Below are 20,072 nucleotides of genomic sequence, written 5' to 3'. Positions count from 1 at the left end.
CAAGGGATTCAACTTTCCCACCCCATCCCCTTTCATCTCTTCCCTTACCATGGCCCAGAACCCCAAGCAGTCCTTCCAGATGAAACTGCGATTACTTGTACTTCCTTCAAATTAATATACCATATTCGCTGCTCACGATACTGTCTCCTCTATACCAGGGTGACGAAATGCTGATTGACAGATCACTTTGCTGAACTCCTCCGTTCAGTCCATAAGAATGATTCTGAGGTTTGGGTTACTTGTCATTTTAATTATCAGTCCGACCCCAACTCTGACTTTCCTATTCCCAGTCTCCTACACTATTTCAAAAAACCTCAATGGATGCAACATTGAGTTCACCGATTTTAGATCATAAATACTACTCTCATTTTTTCAGACCGGGGCACTACAAATTATTCTGCTATTATCATTAACACCTCCTCTAGACCCATCTTTAATTACTTTCCTGTCCTTTTACCATCCTATTTGCCTTACCCCATCATCCCTTTTTTCACTTTATCTCTCCTATCACCCACCTGATCACAGAATTTTCCTTTTGTTCTTCCCTCCCCTCCTCCACCTCCTGAAGACCTGTTACACCTCTACCTTTTACCAGTTCTCATCCTGAAATGCAAGCTGGTTCTCACTTGACAGACGCTGCCTAACCTGAATGTTTCCAGCATCTTCAGTTATTTATTCTGACCTTCAGCATTTTGGTTTTGCATTAGCCAAACCTAGTCCATTTCCACAATTTCCACCAGGATTCAATAGATAACAAATAGATAAATGTTCTCAATTTAGAAGACTTTTCTGAACATTCGAGATAGATCAGTGGCTATGAAAGCCATTATGAAGCCCCCACTTCTGGTGGCGGCTATGAAGGAGTAGGTCGCACATTTGGTGGCTCCGGCTCGGGTCGGAACTTGGGACCTATTTCCCCGATTATTTGTTGGATCTGAAGTGGAAAATTGATGTTGGATGCAATTGTGCAGAGGAATCCTACATCAGTGCATGGAGAAGCGGACCAGGAGTGCTCGCAAAGGAAGAAATAGGTGAATGGAGAAGGCTTGGGCTGAGGCTGCAACAGGAGAAAGCATGGCAGAGGACCAGAGTTCTGGCTTGATGACCCAGCGGTCGACGGAGCAGTTGATGCAGTTTATACAGGAGGATTTTGCCAAGCAGAAACAGCAATGCTTAGATCTGATTAAGGAGTCGATTGCGGGACTGGAACTCAGACTGGATGCTCAAGATCGGGCAATCCAGAAAGTGGAGAAGGCATTGACTGAGCAGCTGGAGCACCAAGCTGCAGTGGAGTTGGAGGTGGGAATGTTGAGAGACCAACAGAAAAGGCTCCGGGAGACGGTGGAGGATCTAGAGAACAGGTCCCGCCGGCAGAACCTGAGAATTGTGGGTCTCCCGGAGAGATCCAAAGGAACGGATGCAGGGGCATACATAGCGGCTATGTTTGAGAAGCTATTGGGAGAGGGGACATTCTCCCGACCCTTGAAGGTGGACAGGGCGCACAGAGCGCTAGCAAGGAAGCCGCGTGTGGGTGACCCCCCCCCCCCCCCCCCCGCCCCCCCCGCGAGCAATGATGGTGAGATTCCACAGGTACCTGGACAAGGAGTGCATTCTACGGTGGGCCAGGCAGACGCAGAGCTGCAAATGGGAGAACAGTGTCCTGCGTATATATCAGGATCTGAGCACGGACGTGGCCAGGAGAAGAGCAGGGTTCAACCAGATAAAATTGACCCTTTTTAAGAAGAAGGTAAAGTTTGGACTACTGTACCCGGCCTGTCTTTGGGTTACGCACGAAGAGCAACATTTCTACTTCGAGTAGCCCGAGGTAGCGATGGACTTCGCAAGAAGGAAAGGACTGGTATCGGACTGAGATGTTGGACTGAACTTTTCTGCAGTGCTCATGTGGTTTTTTTTCTCTTCTCTTCAGTTATATTGTTTTAAAAAAAGAAACGTTTTTGTCTTTGGATGTTACTTGTAATGCCTTTTGTATTGAGTTGGGGTCTGAGGACGAGCTGCTTGAGTTAAAATTTACATTTGCACTGATGGGGGATGCAGGTGTGAATGTTAGATGTTAGGTGTTTGATGTTTGATTTTCTTTGCGTGTTTCTTTTGGGAAATTGGGTTCGGATTGTTTACGTTTGCATATGTGTGTCTGAGTGTGGGGGAGTGGGGGAGGAAACAATAGGTGGGAAAATATCTGGTGCCATGGGTGGGAGCCACCAAGCTAGCAGGGCAGGCTAGCTCACGGAAGCACAGTGGTGGGTGAGCAGATGTTATGCTTGTTGGAGGGGGCTGTGTGTATAGTGCTGTTACTAGGGGCGGGGGGAAATGTTCTACTGATGGGGGAGGAACTTTTGCTGTGGGACAATAGGGAGGTTGGGGACGGAGGCTGTCGGGGGGGAGGGCCTACGGATGCGTGGGGCGCGGGCTGGAGACTGGCCCAAGAAAGGTGATGGCTGATCGGCGGAGGGGGAGGGGGGGGCGAGAAGCCCCCCAACCAGGCTAATCACATGGAATGTAAGAGGGCTAAATGGGCCGGCTAAATGCCGTATTCGCGCATTTGAGGGGACTGAAGGCGGACGTGGCAATGTTGCAGGAGACGCACCTCAGAGTAACTGATCAGATTAGATTAAGGAAGGGATGGGTTGGACAGGTTTTCCACTCAGGGCTGGACTCTAAGACTAGAGGGGTCGCAATCCTGATTAATAAGCGAGTGTCATTCGAAGCGGGAAGAATAGTTACGGACGTGGGGGGTCTGTACATAATGGACAGTGGAAAGCTGGAGGGACTGCTGATGGTACTCGTGAATGTGTATGTGTCGAATTGGAGTGATGTGGAGTTCATGAGGAGGATGTTGGAGAAGATCCCGGACCTGGATTCGCATAAGCTGGTTATGGGGGGCGGGGGGAACTTCAACACAGTCATTAACCCAGGGCTAGACCGATCCAGCTCAAGGACTGGCAGTGTGCCAGCAATGGCAAAGGGGCTAAAGGGGTTTATGGAGCAGATGGGGTGGGGGTGGACCCAAGGAGATTTGGGCGGCCGAGTGTGAAGGAGTTTTCCTTCTACTCGCACGTGCATAAAGTGTACTCCCGGATTGACTTTTTTATCCTGAACAGGGCTTTACTGACGGGGGTAGTGGATACGATCTCGGATCATGCCCCGCACTGGGTTGACCTTCAGGTGAGCAAGGAGAGTAGCCAGCGCCCGCACTGGAGGCTGGGCGTGGGACTTTTAGCTGATGAGGAGGTGTGTGGATGGCTGATGAAATGTATCCAGAACTATCTGGAACTCAATGACACAGGGGAAGTTTTTAGCTGCAGTGGTCTGGGAGGCGCTGAAGGCGGTGGTTAGAGGGGAGCTGATCTCGATATGGGCCAACAGGGAGAAGGCAGACAGAGCAGTAACGGACCGACTGATAAAGGAAATACTGATAAAGGAGGTATGTGGAGACCCCAGAGGCAGGGCTTCGAAGGGAACGACGGAGGCTACAGATGGAGTTTGGCTTGTTAACTACAGGGAAGGCAGTAGAGCAGCTGAGGAAGGCGAGGGGGGGCGATCTATGAATATGGAGAGAAGGCCAGTAGAATGCTTGCACAGCAGCTTAGAAAGCGGGAGGCGGCCAGGGAGATTGGGAAAGTAAGGGACAGAAATGGGAACCTGGTCGGAGATTCAGCTGGGGCCATTAAGGCGTTCGAGGAATTTTACAGCAGGCTGGATGAGTCGGAACCCCCAGCTGGGCCGGAGGGGATCAAGCAATTCTTAGGGGGGCTGAAGTTCCCGAAGGTTGATGAAGACTTGGTAGAAGGGCTGGGGTCCCTGATCGGGTTGGAAGAGATAGCAGATGGGCTGAAGGCCATGCAGTCGGGTAAAGTACCGGGACCGGGTGGGTACCCCGTGGAGTTCTCCAAAACGTTCTCTGGGATGCTGGGGCCGCTGCTGATGAGGACATTTAATGAGGCAAGGGAGAGAGGGGTGCTTCCCCCGATGATGTGATTGGGGAGGACCAGACGGGATTTGTTAAGGGGAGGCAGTTGGCGGCCAACATCGGAAGGCTGTTGAATGTTATCATGATGCCCCCAGAGGGTAGGCACGTAGAGGTAGTGGTCGCAATGGACGCAGAGAAGGCATTTGACCGGGTGGAATGGGATTACCTGTGGGAGGTATTGGGGCGATTTAGATTTGGGCGGGTCTTCATCGACTGGGACAGGCTGCTGTATCAGGCGCCCATGGCAAGTGTTCGGACGAACAGGCTGACGTCGGGCTATTTTAGGCTGCACCAAGGGACGAGGCAGGGATGCCCCCTCTCCCCGTTGTTGTTCGCACTGGCCATAGAACCACTGGCAATTGTGTTGAGAGCCTCAAAGGGCTGGAAGGGACTGGTCCGGGGTAGGGTGGGGGTTGCGGGGGTGGGGGGGGAGGGGTGCGTGGAACACAGAGTCTCGCTATACGTGGACGATCTGCTCTTATATGTGTCGTACCCATTGGAAGGGATGGAAGAAATTATGGGGATTCTGGGGGATTTTGGCCCGTTTTCGGGTTATAAATTGAACATGGGGAAAAGCGATCCAGGCAAGGGGGCAGGAGAGGTGAGTGGGGGAGCTGCCGTTTAGAGTGGTAGGGAGAAGCTTTCGGTACCTTGCCATCCAGGTGGCGTGGGAATGGGAACGGCTGCACAAGCTTAATCTGCCCGACTAGTAGACCAAATAAAGGAGGATTTTCGGAGGTGGGACGTGCTCCCGTTGTCACTGGCTGGGAGGGTACAGACAGTGAAAATGACGGTTCTCCCGAGATTCCTGTTTGTATTTCAGTGTCTCCCCATCTTTATCCCTTGGCCCTTTTTTAAACGGGTCTACAAGGTGATCTCGGGCTTTGTATGGGCGGGTAAGACCCCATGAGCTAAAAAGGGATGTTGGAGCGCAGCTGGGGTTAGGGCGGGCTGGCACTCCCGAACTTTAGTAATTATTACTGGGCGGCGAATATAGCCATGATTAGGAAGTGGATGGTTGGGGTGGGGGGGTGAGGGCGGGTGGGGGGGGGGGGGGGGGCATCGGTGTGGGAGCGAGTAGAGGCGGCATCTTGTAAGGGCAGCTAGTTTGGAGGCATTGGTAACGGTGCCTCTGCCGTTCCCGCCGGCACGCTACTCCACCAGCCCCGTGGTGGTGGTAGCCCTGAGAGTCTGGGGGCAATGGAGGAGACATGTGGGAGCATTGGGAGCATCGGTCTGGGCCCTAATTTGTAATAATCACCAGTTTGCCCCGGGGAAGTTCGATGGAGGGTTCCGGAGGTGGCAGAGAGCAGGGATCGAGAGGATGCGTGATATATTTATAGAAAGGAGCTTTCCCAGCTTGAGGGAACTGGAGGTGAAATTTGAACTGACGGGAGGGAATGAATTTAGGTACCTGCAGGCGCGAGACTTCCTATGCAGGCAGGTCTCAACCTTCCCGCTCCTACCACCAAGGAGGATACAGGTTACTGTCGTTTCCAGAGTGTGGGTGGGAGAAGAGAGGGTTTCAGACATTTATAAGGAGCTTATGGGGTCAGAGGAAACACAGACCGAGGAGCTGAAACTCAAATGGGAAGAGGGGTTAGGTGGAGAGTTAGAGGATGGTCTCTGGGCGGATGCGTTGAGCAAAGTCAACGCGTCCACAACATGTGTCAGGCTTAGCCTGATACAGTTTCAGGTCGTCCATCAGGCTCATATGATAGTGGCCTGGATGAGCAGGTTCTTTGGGGTGGAAGACAGGTGCGCAAGGTGTGCGGGAGGACCAGCGAACCATGTTCACATGTTCTGGACATACCCGAAGCTTAGGGGATTCTGGCAGGGGTTTGCGGATGTCAAAGTATTGAAAACAAGTGTGGCACTAAGTCCAGAGGTGGTGATTTTTGGAGTGTTGGAAGACCCAGGAATCCAGGAGCAGAAAGAGGCAGACATTCTGGCCTTTGCCTCTCTGGCAGCCCGGAGACGGATATTATTAGGTTGGAGGGACTCAAAGCCCCCGAAGTTGGAGACCTGGCTATCTGACATGGCGAGCTTTCTCTGTTTGGAGCAAATCAAGTTCGCCCTGAGAGGGTCAATGTTAGGGTTCGCCCGGAGGTGGCAGCCGTTCGTCGACTTCTTTAGGGAAAATTAACCATCAGCAGAATGGGGGCGGGGGGGAGGTCCGTGAGGGTAGTTCAGTGTGGAGTAGGAGACTAGAGAAGGTGGGACCTGTGAGAGAGAAAGACGGCTTTTGCATTATATTTATATTTGTATGTACACGGTTTCTTCTGTTACTGTTATAAAACCATAAATACCTCAATAAAATGTTTATAAATAAATAAAATGTTGAAAGCCCGCCTTCTCAACCTTGTCCCTCGCCTGAGGTGCGGTGATGCTCAGGTTGAACCCACCAGTTTCACTCTCCTCCTCAAAGGTGAAAGCAGCCTATGGTCATCTGGGGCTATGATGATTCTACCTAATTCGCGAAAGAGGTAAACCCCAAGGGATGATCATAAATGAATATGCACATAAATTAATTTTAAGAGAACAATATGGGATTAAAACTGTGTCTGATATACATGCACTGCCTCTTGGCAGGTATTGGTCTTCAATCGCTAACTTTCAATTATTTTTTCTCGTTTACACTTGTGGTATCTGCATTATGACCTTAAATAATAAATACAGCATGTTTAATAGTCTTAACTACTTTGTTGCAAACATGTATCTTCACAGTATGAATTTCCCTATTTTCAACGCTACCCATTATGATGTCCTGTTCTAGGGAGAGCGCCAATTCGACAACTCTTTGTTCCTAATTGTGGGCAGTCCTGTGCAGTAGGCACTTGATATTTGGCAGGAATAGGCAAACTCCACACCATCTGTCCAGTCTGGATTGAAGCTAATATCCCAGAGGTACAAGAGCTCTTTGCTAACCCATTGCATTACACAGAACGCAATATCCATCACAACATGAATATTTATCATTGGTATTCATTTCATTTACACATTATGCTAGCAGGGATAGGTTGGGCAGAATGGCATGTTTAATACTATATATACATGTATATATTACATATCTTATGTAATTTGTTGCGTAGTTATGCAAAACTTAAACTGTTAAAACCATTCCTTTTCATCTACATCTTGGTCAATTAGAATATTCGGGAATGAAATAGATTGTTCTTATTATTTGCTGAGTGCCTAAGGATGATTTATCATCTCAACCAATAATTTGTACACCCCTTGTTTCCTTAAATAAAATTAATCTCATCGGTTTTGCTGCAAGCCTTGCATGTGGTTGTATTTCTGATCACTGTAAACTCACTGCCTTATTGCTTAACAGGATGAAGACTAATTGTACTTCCTAAAAATGTGGGGCTGGATTCTCTGTTCCTGAGCCGAAGTTTTGATGCTGGAGCAGGATTCATGGATTCGAGGGTTCAACAGCAAAAGTGGCACCACACCTGGACCAATTCAGCGACTGTTGAGGGGCTAGCACCGGTGCCATGTGGAACACAATCGATTCCAATGAGAAACAGTGCCAGATCGCGATTGACACTCCGGAGGTTGGCAAGCTGCAGTCGCATATACACACTTCACTCCCCACACCCACCATCCCAGCCAAGAAGATGGCAGCGAGGTGAGCAGCTCCACAATTTATGGACGCCGATCTGGAGACCCTCCTGGATGCGGTGGAGGAGAGGCAGTTGGCCCTGTATCCCAGCCCGGAAAGGAGGCTGCTACCCGCCGCCATTCACTGTGTCTGGGCGCAGGTGGCAGAGGCAGTGAACGCCGTGAGAAACACAGTCCGGACCGGCCAGTAATGCCGGAAAAAAACTGCATGACCTGTTCAGGGCGGCCAGGGTAGGTAGGCAGCACTGTGACCCTGGCACTAAGCCCCTTTCCACACACTCGTGTGCCGGGGTACCATCGGCTGGTGCTGCCCTTGCTGGCCAAAAGCTCCCGACCTAGTCCGATGCCCTCAGAGGGGCTAATGTGAGCGTTGCCCATGATTGGGCCGCGTGGTTCCCCGCCACTGGGTGTTGGCTGGGTGGGTGGTGGGAGGTGTGGCTGAGGGTGGGAGCTGGGGTGTGGTGGGGGGGGGTGGGGGCACCCATACGGCCGATATCACTCTGCAGAACCAGGGGCCAAGGTGGATTGTCAGTAGGGTGCACGGCAAGATGGCTGCCTTGCAGGCCGTGGCAATGACGGTCCGTGCATGGACACCATTCCAGTCCTGCCGGGCGTCAACCCGGCGACCGAGAATTGCGATTTGTCATCAAATCGGCACCTGCCGCAATTTCGCCGTTGGAAATGATTCTCCGCCCAATCACATTTCACGATTTTGGCATCGGCCAACTGAGAATCCCACTCGTGAACTATTTTGAGACTAAGTGTGGAGGCAGGTGGCTCCAGCGGCACTTGTCATGCAGGCCAGAATGGCTGGATCTTGCACTTGGAACTTCGTTAATTATGCACAAGCGAGTTTCCCTCCAAATCACCTGGTGGGCCAGGAGGTGATTTGTCTGCCTGCCCTCAGCTGAAGGTTTGAAGATCTCGGCGCCATATTTAAACCCCAGTCCCGGCAAACTCATATCACTCTCTCCAGCCCACCTGTCTTCACCAGACTGTGCAGTATGTCGGCAACCCAAAAGGAAAGGCTAGCAGCCTCAAGAAGAAGTCTTTTTTTCAATTCAATCACCTTCCCCCAAACCCATCACCGGGCCCATGCCCCACTTGGACCACTACCCACCACCTCGGGAGTCTTCATCCATCCCCTTCTAGTAAATGATGTGGTATCCCTTTGACCCTCTTGTTTGTGAGCATTAAACGCAGGCTTGTCAGGGTCCAGCTTCCCTCGCCTTAGTCTTCCCTCTGCCTTCCATTGTTTGTCTTCTTCATCCTTGTCCCTCTGTCTGCCATCATAAGCCTTCGCCCTTTCCCCAACCCTCCTCCTTACCCAGCCCTCCTTCCACATTGCCCCCGTTGTTCTTTGTTGCACTCACATTGAAGTCTCTTGCCAACAGAGCACGCCACTCTTTAACAATTGGCTTTGATGCAACGTGATTTCCTGCCAGCGTGACGCACAATTGAAAGGTCTGACAGGGAATCAATGGGCAGCTGTTTTAACAAGCTCATGAGAGGCAAATGAATGGAAATGGTGTTCATGCCACCAGCCAGCGGCAAGCCCAACCTACCATTAACCCGTTGTTGGGAGAACTGCAACCTGAATTTATGTCGCCGGGTTTTTGACTCTTTGAGTCCCACTAGATGCTCCAAACCTGCCCACCAGCAAACCCGCTGTGGGCGGTGAAGGGGGTGTCCAGAGATGAGACCTCTTAAAACTGAATAGCTAGGATAATACTAGGATAGTTCTACATAAGTTAGTTTATTAAGGATTGAGATTATTATTATTATTATTATTATTAATCATAGAAAATATACCCAGTAATCATGATTAACCATTAAACCTGTATTTTAGGACATAGCAGTGATAATCATTTAAACTCTAGCTAGAAGGAGTGGCCACAATGCATGATGGGATTTAGGCTAGCTAACTTGCCCATGTTTTTGAGACACAAGAGATGTGTGGTCAGCAGTTTACATGGTGGATTTAGTAAACAATTTTTATCAGTGCCCCAATATCCTGCCTGAAACAATCCATGGAGTAAAGAGGAAGCCAGTTCTGGTATCCTGCTCCTGGATGGACAATGAATTGGACATGAATTGACTGCGATGTCAGGATGGGAATGTCCAAAAAACAGCTTTAGAATGGACACGAGATCCTGGTAAACAACAGGTGACAGGATGGGGTTAAATCATGGGCTGATCACAATTTTACTGGAAAATATGGATATGATAGCTCCAAGGATTGGATCAAGTCCAACTGGGGTGGGCTACTGATTTTTGGAAAATCATAAATTGATGTGTTTTTGTCAGTGTTTAGCAGGTCGATCTTGGCATTTATCCAGATCCATCTCTCGTGTACACAAAAGTAAGCTTAGTATAATAAACCCGTCTTAACCAGGTTGTGTGTCTGCTCTGTTTATTAAGCTCAGCCATAACAATGAGGGAGCAACCCCACGTAAAGGCTGGCTCAATACTCAGGCCTTGGAAACGCTCCTACAGGCGGGATAGGACAATTCCACCTGCTGTTTTTCACTACTAATTTCACTGGCTATCCTGTCACAATATCATAGCTAATCTCAAACAATCACCAATATATTGAAAAGCTTGATTAAATTGAATCAGTTAGCAAATACAAATGATTAATGGGGTTTGGTTAATCTCTTGCGCTTTACGATCAATAGGAATATCGTGTACAGACTTGGTGGTAATTAATGCCAACAATACACAGCAAATCTGCCATACCATTTAGATGCTATTACCATCTTTCCACAGACCAATTTATTGCAAAAGCTAAATTAGAGCATCTGATAGTAAAATAATGAAATTATAATAACTTGTTATCCTAACAACTGCTAATGAGCTATCTGACATTTAATGCACACAGCCCTTAGCATATGGATGCTCTGTGAGGAAGTGGCACCAAACCTAAAGGCACAGGAATGAAAGTTGTTGCATTTCGTAAAGGAAAGCTACATATATTGGTCCAAAAATAGCTAAAAATACAAACTTGATTTTTACATTTCCAACACTAGGTCACACCAACTATTTGCAATGTTATCAAAATACCGGAGAGTTTGAGATTAGCTATGGTATTGTGACAGGATAGCCATTGAAATTAGTAGTGAAAATAACAGGTGGAATTCTCCTATCCCGTCTGTAGGAGCATTTCCAAGGCCTGATTTTTACATTTCCAACAATCTATTTCCGTGCCTAAAATGGGAGGCTCTAATGCAAGCAATTTACAGGGATTGAGGTGGATGATATATATATTCTTCAGATCTTCAACACCAGGATACATGGATGAAGTATATCACCTTCTATCAAACTTCTACAGATGTGCGATAGAGAGCATCCTATCCAGCTGCATCACAGCCTGGTATGACAACTGCTCGGTCCAAGATCGCAAGAAACTGCAGAGTGTGGTGAACTCAGCCCAACGCATCACACAAGCTTGCCACCCCCACATTGCTTCTGTATACACCTCCCGCTGCCTCAGGAAGGCAGACAGCATCATCAGAGACCCCTCCCACCCAGGCATTGCCTTCTTCCAGACCCTTCCATCAAACAGAAGTTACAGAAGTCTGAAGACCCGCACATCCAGACATAGGAACAGCTTCTTCCCCACAGCTACAAGACTTCTCAACGACTCCTCCGGACTGATCTGTTCCCTGTAAGAACTATTCATGACACCCTATGCTGCTCTTGCTCATGTATTTGCTTTGTTTGGCCCCTTGTTCCGCACTGTAACCAATCACTGATTGTCGATGTACCATTTGTCAATGTTCTCTAATGATTATTCTCTTTGTCTACTATGTATGTACGGTGTACGTTTCCTCGGCCGCAGAAAAATACTTTTCACTGTACTTCGGTACATGTGACAATATATCAAATCAAATCAAATCAAAGCCAATCTTTTAAGGGATTAGACCTGCATAATCAGTACCATATCCCTGAAACAAGTGACAGTTTAAATCATTCAGGGGAAGACACTTTCAAAACAGCAGCTACCAGAGCATCCATAATTTGTCAGAGTGTCAGGCTCGAGGCTCTGACTGAAGACTGGCTTGCATCTCTCCAGGTTTTCAGACCAGCGAGTGGATACTCCGCTGCCCGCCACCGGTAGTTGGTTTCCCCATCGAGCGTCAGCCAACCAAAACGGGCTCTGCGCGCTTCATGCTTGAATGCATCTCCATTACACTGCTTTGATGATAACCACAATGCTTACAAACACTTGTATTATGATTGACAGGTCCTCACCACACCAAAGCAGCTAAATGCTCTCTGCTGTGAAAAATGGGAGGGCAAAGCACTAATCTGGAGAACCTGAGCCACTCTGGCAAAGAAAGATCTGGGGGCGTGATAGAGACAGCAAGGCTGTCTCCACCAAGATCAGGGCGCCATCTTTAAAGCAAACCCCGATCAGAACTCACCTTAAACCCCCCCACCCCAAAACTCACCTACCCCCCCCCCCCCCACCCACACTCACCTACATCACAAATGTATAACCCTGCATGGGACTCATCCAGCTGGGGATGTTTGTTCCCTACTGTTGATTGGGTTATGAGTTAACCAGCATTAGCATAATAGGTCAGCTACTGTAGTGGCTGACAAGAGAGAGTGAGGACCCTGAGATGTGTGATTGGGTCCTGTGTAAATACTGCTGTTATGCTGAATAAATGTCTTTTTAAGGAACTCCTTGGACTCCCCTTTGTTGTTTACTTCCCCGGTGACCAGGATGAATTGGAGCGGTCGGCAAACTTCCCACAAATGTTTGTTTAAAATGTGGACTGAGGTACAGGCGTTTTTTGCTGTGAGGCCTTTTTTTTGGAACCTGTGTTGAAAGAGCAGATGAGTGCCTGGCTGAGGATTGATGCCAGCTTGTGGAGCACGTGTGCTGGGATAGTTCCGGGGTCTGTTGCATCCGGTAGTACTGGAGGCAACATTAACAGGGTGATGTCTGGTGATATTGCACAACATTTTCGTCCGTTTTCTATTTGTGATCTTTTGTGATGCTGGCCTGCTGTGGCAGGTTCACTGGGGAGTTCTTATTACAGATGGCTGCCTCCCTTTGGACTGTCATTAGGGTTTGTGAGGCGGTGTGGATTTTGAAAGACTGTTCCATGATGGTTGGGAGTATGAGATGGACTACAGCGGTATTTTACATGGCAATTGATATTTCTGCATGGCTACAGGTTTGTTCTGCAGACACTGTTGGTGTGTGTGGAGTATGGGATATTGTTTTTTGTGTGATGTGCCTGATTGAATTGGTACAATATAGATTCTGCGGTGACAGCTCCCTGGGTGTTTGTTGGGTGCCATTAGTTCCCCTTTGTTTTTTCTGTATGCTGAGGCGGGTGTTTTGGGGTATATGGGGTGTATCGTTGGGTGTTGTCTGATGGTTTCCTCCCCCCCACCCCCCTCACCTGGTCCCGTTGTGGCTAGAAGTAGTACCGGTAAGCCCTTCGATTGATGAGTCAGATGCGATGGTGTGCACCGTCCCCAGGCTCAACTGTGAGCGGCTTCGTCCTTTGTGTGGTTGCTGGGGGTGTTGGTCCAGGTGTAATGTTCAGTGGGGTGTATGTCGGTGTGCCCTGTTCCCCGGTTTTTGTGGCACCTTGTTGGGACTGTGATGTTGTTGTCGTCTCACCATTACAGTTTTGACGTCCGTGTTCTCTTCAAATTTTTTTGAGCCTCTCCATGGTCATTTTTGTGAGTTTTGGACTTTTTTGGGGGGAAATGTGTGTTATAACCCTTGTCATGTGAGAGTACCTTTAAGAAATGGGTGTTTATAAATGGGTGTTTTTATAGAATAACTGTAGTGGGTGTACCTTTAAGAAATGGGTGTTTATTACTGCAGTGATGTCAGAGAGTGCATGGAGCTGGGCTGTCTGTCAGCTTTTTACTTTCACTTTAGGCTTTTTGCTGCATGGTTGGTTTGGTTTCATTTTAGTTTTGGAGTAGCTGCAATCACAGCAGGATGGGTATGAATCTCTGCAAGCTTATGATTTGCTGATTTCAACGTGGTAACTGTTCTCAGTAGTGAAGTTAAGCCTGATGTCTTTCTGTAAATAGGTGTTTTTAAGTCTTATGGATGTTAAAAGGAAAGCTTAAAGGATTACTTAGTGTTGTATTCTTTGGGGATTGTATTGAATTAATGGTTGCTAAGATGTTCACTGTATATTTTAAGAATATACTTGAGTTAACTTGAGTTCATAGAATAAACATTGGTTTGCTTTAAAAAATACTTGTCCATTTCTGCTGTACCACACCTGTAGAGTGGGCCGTGTGCTCCCCATACCACAATCTATTAAAAGTTGTGGGTCAGGTGAACTCCATGATACACTTTGGGGTTCTCTAAACCCTGGCCCATAACACCCTTCATAGGACTCATCCAGCGAGGGATGATTGTTCCCTTGTGCTGATTGGGTTGTGAGTTAACCAGCATTAGTGTAACAGCTGATAGGATGTAGTGAGGACCCCGAGGTGCGTGACCGGGCCCTGTGTAAATACTGCTGTTATGCTGAATAAATGGGCGCGATTCTCCGAAATGGAGACAAAGTCCCGACACCGGAGTGAAAACCGGAGTGTTTCACTCCGGCATCGGAGCCCGCTCCCAGCCCCCTATTCTCCCACCCCCGGGGCACTAGTGCGGCGTCACGTATTTTACGTGCGCGGGGCCTTGGCGCCGCGTAAAAAGTGACGCCGTGTCAATAACGCGGATGGCGTCGCGTAAATGATGTCACCCACGCATGCGCGGGTTGCCGTCCTCCCCGAGGCCGCCCCGCAAGAAGATGGCAGATGGATCTTGCGGGGCGGCGGAGGAAAGGAGGTCCTCCTTTAGAGAGGCCGGCCCGCCGATCGGTGGGCACCGATTGCGGGCCAGACCCCATCGGAGGCCCCCCCCGGTGCAGGAAACCCCCCCCCCCCACAGGCCGCCCCACCAGCATTCCCGCGCAGTTCCCGCCGGCAGCGACGGGAACCTGTCGTGTTGGGGGCGGCCGCTCAGCCCATCCGGGCCGGAGAATCGGGGCTCGCCTTTTGCAAACGGCGAGCGGCGATTCTCCGAGCAGCCAGGCGTGATTCTCGTGGCGCTGGTTTGGGGGGGGGGGCAGAATCACGTGCGGGTGTCAGGGCGGCGTAGTGGGACTTGCACAGCGCCCCGGCGATTCTCCCACCCGGCGTCGGGGGGGGACAATGTCTTTCATCGGAACTCCTTGGAGTCCCCTTTTCTGCTTACTTCACAGGGTCTTTCGCCCCCCTGCCCTTCCCCCCCCCCACCCCCTCACGCCACGATCGGGGGCTCTCCACCCCCTTACCCCACTGCACAACTATCAGGGGCTCTCTCCCCCACAACCACTGCAGCAGTATTGCACTGTTCCATCCAATGCATGTTCCCCTCCGCAATGGCTAACTCCCTCACTGCCAAGTCTCCCTCTCAAAGGCCCTCCCCCCACATAATGCGAATCCCCCTGAATTGGGCTCCCCAGTGGTCCCGCCCTGGCACAGGTTATCACTGGCAGATTGGCAATGCCAACCTGTGGCTGGGGGCAATGCCCAGGCATGTCTTCTTCTCCCAGGGTTATAGTGACCTTGGCGCCCTCGCAAAATCCCAACTGATTCCTGTCTTCTGAACTTTTATGAACTTAACCGACGTGAAGTCACATTGGCAATGTTTGAATATTCAGTGAGGTGGCATGTGGGCCCTTTAGTAATATGTAAATTAATCAAAATGTATTTAAATGCGATTCCCGGAATCTCGCCGGCAAGAACCTCGCTTCCAGACTTCCGTGAGATTTTGCAACCACCGTTCTCAGTGATGGCGAATGTGGGCACAAAGCCACCCCCATTAAATCCACAAACACTTTTGAGACCACTACTTCCCCAGTATTGTAGGTTTTAACCAGTTAAAATCAGTCCCCACAGCACTCCAAAGTTTTACTTGAAGTTTGGGATTTCACGCCAACCACTTTAGGGTTTCCCTGAACACCCCATTTGTGTCATTTATGCCCATTATAACCTGGGCCATTGTTGCAAAATCAATCTCATACAGGATGCTGACACTCTGCGGGCAGTATAACTTGCTCTTTTTGTGGTACAACTATAGTATTTGAGCTATTCACAAGGGAGGTTTTAGGTAACTGTGGTGACGTCCCTTCGGGAGGAGAGAGCAGCGGACCTACGAGGGACAGCCTTCTCGGGAGCTGTTCAAACAGTGTGCTGGGGTTCAAGGCAGTAACATCACAGAAAAGCGGTGAGCTGATTTGTTGGTGAGATATTAGGGACTGCGTCTAAATAGCTGTTATGCTCTATGTTGTGGCCATTGTAAAGATGCACAAAGAACATCTAGTTCTTTACTAGATGGTTTTGTGATGTGTTGGGTGCTCTGGATCTGTGGAACACATACAGGCCACCAACACTTAAAATAATGCAACACTATTTTATTAAGTTAGAAACTGTTGAACATACTTTCACTGTGGGTTAACACGATGTTGGATTAAACTAAGGACCTATGCCTGTCCAACCCAATCTATGCACTCAGCACATGGTGAGGATCTGTGCTGTAAGGTCTAAGCTCTGTCCTTGTAGGAGGCTGCATCCCGAATGAGCGGGAACTCTGATGCCCCCTGTCTTGATAGTGCGTGTGCTCTAACTGGTGATTGGGTGCGGTGTTGTGTGTGTTGATTGGTCTTGCTGTGTGTCCATCAGTGTGTGTGTATCTGCACCATGATATACTGGTGTATATTATGACAGTTTGTTAACAAAATAAAAATGTGGAACGATAACTAAAGAACTATAATACAAAAGGTAACGATAAGTGAATTCTCCTGGAGCTACTTCTAATGCAATTGTCCTCTAGTACAACTTACTTCCAACTGCCCGATCTATGGAGTCATGTGGTGGATCACCTTTACCCCCCCACTCCTGGTTGGAGATTGTGCATCCAACTATACACATTGCTGTGCATATGCATATCATCACAGCTCTAACTGAAAAAAATAACAGCTAGAGAACCAAGCTTGGAGAATAAAGGAGAAATGACTCTGAAAATAGAACCAGGAAATCAAAAAGAGCTAATTGGTGAGTGCAGTTATAAATTATTTAATAGCAAGAGCAGAGAAGAAGGGGTAAGAGTGAGAGGAGCTGGGAGTTTGAAAGAGTGGGAGGAGCTGGGAGTTTGAAAGAGCGAGAGGAGCGAGAATTTGAAAGAACAAGAGGAGCTGGAAGTTTGAAAGAGTGGGAGAGGAGAATAATAAATAAAAACGCTGGTTCAGAAAGTGGCATGGGACCAACCAAAGCAGCTGATTTGGTGAGCAGTCTGTCATAATATTATGGTGCAGACACACACACACACACACACTGATGGACATGCAGTGGGACCAATCAGCATACACAACACCGCAGCCAATCACCAGTGAGAGCACACGCACTATAAAGACAGGGGACAGGAGAGTTCCCGCTCATTCTAGTAGCAGCCAGCTTGGAGCACAGAGCTCACAGCCTGCAACACAGACATTCACCATGTGCTGAGTGCATCACCTGGTTAGGACTAGGCAAGGGTCAACAGTTAAAGCTGGTATTGCATTTATCCACAGTTCAAGTATGTTAATATAGTTAACCTTGTACTAAAATAGAGTTGCACCACTTCCAGTGTTGGTGACCTGTTTGTGATCCAGAACACCCAACACATCATGGTACAAGGAGTGGTTGCATACTAGCACTTCTGAGACCCACCTGCAACTAATCAGCATTCCGGCATCCTGAAGTATGGAGAACATCAACCCGCCGCCACCGCTCTGCATCGCTGGCAATCTCGGGGTCAATTGGAAGATTTTTAAACAGCGGTTCCAGCTCTTCCTCAAAGCCACGGACAGGGAGAACGCCTCGGACACCAGGAAGATTGCTCTGCTCCTCTCCACGGCCGGGAAACAAACGCCATCCACATCTTCAACTCCCTCACATTCGCAGATGACGAGGACAAGACAAAGTACAAGATGGTTCTCCTCAAATTCGATACCCACTTCAGCATAGAGGTCAATGAAAGCTTCGAACGATACCTGTTCCAGCAGCACGTGCAGGGTAAGGACGAGCCTTTCCAATCCTTTTTAACACACCTCCGCTTCCTTGCGCAGTCCTGCGGCTACGGGCCCATCTCTGACTCCATGATACGTGACCAGATCGTATTTGGTGTTCTGTCGGACCCCCTGCGTCAGCAGCTCCTCAAACTTAAGCAACTCACCCTAGCGACTGCCATTGAGACCTGTGTCCTCCATGAAAATGCCACCAGCCAGTACTCCCACATACAGGCGGCTGAAACGGCGAGGCAAGGTCCCCACGAGGCGGAACGGGTCCAAACAATTGAACACCTCCAAAGGCTGCAGCCTGGCTAAGGGCGGCCATTTCGCGCGCTTTTCGCGGCCTCCCGCGCTTGTACGCATCAAACGAGGGGACGGTGATGTGGAGGAACGTAATGCGCAGGCACGCACCACGCAGGACCGCACCGCGCATGCGCAGTGGCGCAATGAGCGTACTGACGTCACGACATGCGGCAACTGTGACTCCGCCCATTTAAAGCGGCAATGTCCTGAAAAATCACGACAATGCCTACGATGTGGCAGACTTGGCCACTATGCTGCCTGCTGTCGAGCAGCTCAGCCTGCCAATTCGCATCGCTTCAGCCAGCCTCGCAGGAACGTTCGAGCAATTCTACCCACGTTCACCGAGTCCGAATCCGACTTCCCGCAGATCAGTGACACTGAGGACCCGAGGGAGCCTTTTCGAGTCGCTGTTATAACAAAGAACAGGCTGTCCCCGAATCAAAACCACCAGCTGCTGTCGGTGCACAGCATTGTCTTGCCTAGTCCTAACCAGGTGATGCCACCCTGACGGTCAACAAGAATTAATCGCCCACCTCAGAGACTTGACTTATGAGGTTTACAATGTTGGACTCTTTGATCTATTCTGTTATCCTGTTTCACCGTTCCAGTAGTTTGTATATAATGTTAATTTCGTTGTTGGTGTGACACCCTATTTCTCTGCACCAGGCACCTTCCCGTGTAAATAGATTAGCCTCATGTACATAGTCATGTAAATAACACGCACACACATAGTCAGGTACATTCACTACATGATATTTATTGTCACGCAGGCACATGTTCTTTGTATAAAAGGGGGGATGTCATAATATACACCAGTGTATTATGGTGCAGACACACACACACACACACACTGATGGACATGCAGTGGGACCAATCAGCATACACAACACCGCAGCCAATCACCAGTGAGAGCACACGCACTATAAAGACAGGGGACAGGAGAGTTCCCGCTCATTCTAGTAGCAGCCAGCTTGGAGCACAGAGCTCATAGCCTGCAACACAGACATTCACCATGTGTTGAGTGCATCACCTGGTTAGGACTAGGCAAGGGTCAACAGTTAAAGCTGGTATTGCATTTACCCACAGTTCAAGTATGTTAATATAGTTAACCTTGTAATAAAATAGAGTTGCACCACTTCCAGTGTTGGTGACCTGTTTGTGATCCAGAACACCCAACACATCATAGTCCAAGTGAGTTTTTTTTTCAATCTTTTAATCCAATTAATTGCTTAACTTAGTTGGGACTAAAACTAAATAAATAAAAGAGTATAGATTCATAGCGTACAATCACAATAGAAGAGTAAAATAAGACAAGGCTCCTAGCTAACGTAAATAAGGCCCCTAGCTAATGTAATTTTTCTTCTCTGGGGGTAACTAGCTTAATCCAGAAGGACATCATGGCAGGATGAGCAGTTGTTTATTTGTTATGAGATTTCCTGTTAGTTCTCTTGTTGATTTTTATATATGTTTATAAGAAGTGTGAGGTCATGCATTTAGGGGGTCGAACAGTTGTAAGGAGTACACAATAAATGGGAATATATGAAGAGGGATAGATTAAGTGAGCGATCTTGTCATACAGGTAGATAGGTCCCTAAAGGCAACAGTTCAAGTAGACAAAATTGTCACGAAAGCATATGGAATGCTGTCCTTCATTGGCAGAGGTATAGAATATGAAAGTAAGGATATAATGTTGGAATTGTATAAAACTTTGAAGCCGCAACTGGAATATTGTGCACAGTTCTGGTCGCCACATGACAGGAAGGACTTTATTGCTCTGAAGAGAGTGCAGAGGAAGTTTACAAGAATGTTGCCAGGGCTAGAAAAGTGTGGCTATGAGGAGAGGTTGGATAGGCTGGGGTTATTTTCCTTGGAACAAAGAAAGCTGAGGGGCGACTTAATTGAGCTGTACAAAATTATGAGGGGAAGAGATAGGGTGCACAGGATAAAATTATTTCGCCTGGTGGAGAATTCTAGAACCAGGGACATAGATTCAAGATTAGTGGCAGAAGGTGGAGAGGGGACATGAGGAAAAACCTTTTTATGCAGAGGGTAGTGGGAGTCCGGAATTTGCTGCCCCAGTTGAT

The 20,072-nt window shown here is 48.6% G+C and overlaps 1 protein-coding gene across 5 annotated transcripts in view; it reads right to left on the bottom strand.

Moving 5' to 3' along the window:
• The window catches only part of LOC140393874 (synaptotagmin-B), an 882,906-nt gene that overhangs the window by 572,168 nt on the left and 290,666 nt on the right, over nucleotides 1-20,072 (bottom strand). The window lies entirely within an intron of this gene.

The sequence above is a fragment of the Scyliorhinus torazame genome, chromosome 17 (assembly GCF_047496885.1).
Source record: "Scyliorhinus torazame isolate Kashiwa2021f chromosome 17, sScyTor2.1, whole genome shotgun sequence".
In the NCBI taxonomy this organism is placed as follows: domain Eukaryota; kingdom Metazoa; phylum Chordata; class Chondrichthyes; order Carcharhiniformes; family Scyliorhinidae; genus Scyliorhinus; species Scyliorhinus torazame.
The sequence above is the reverse complement of the archived record's forward strand: the minus strand, read 5'-3'. Positions and strand labels throughout refer to the sequence as shown.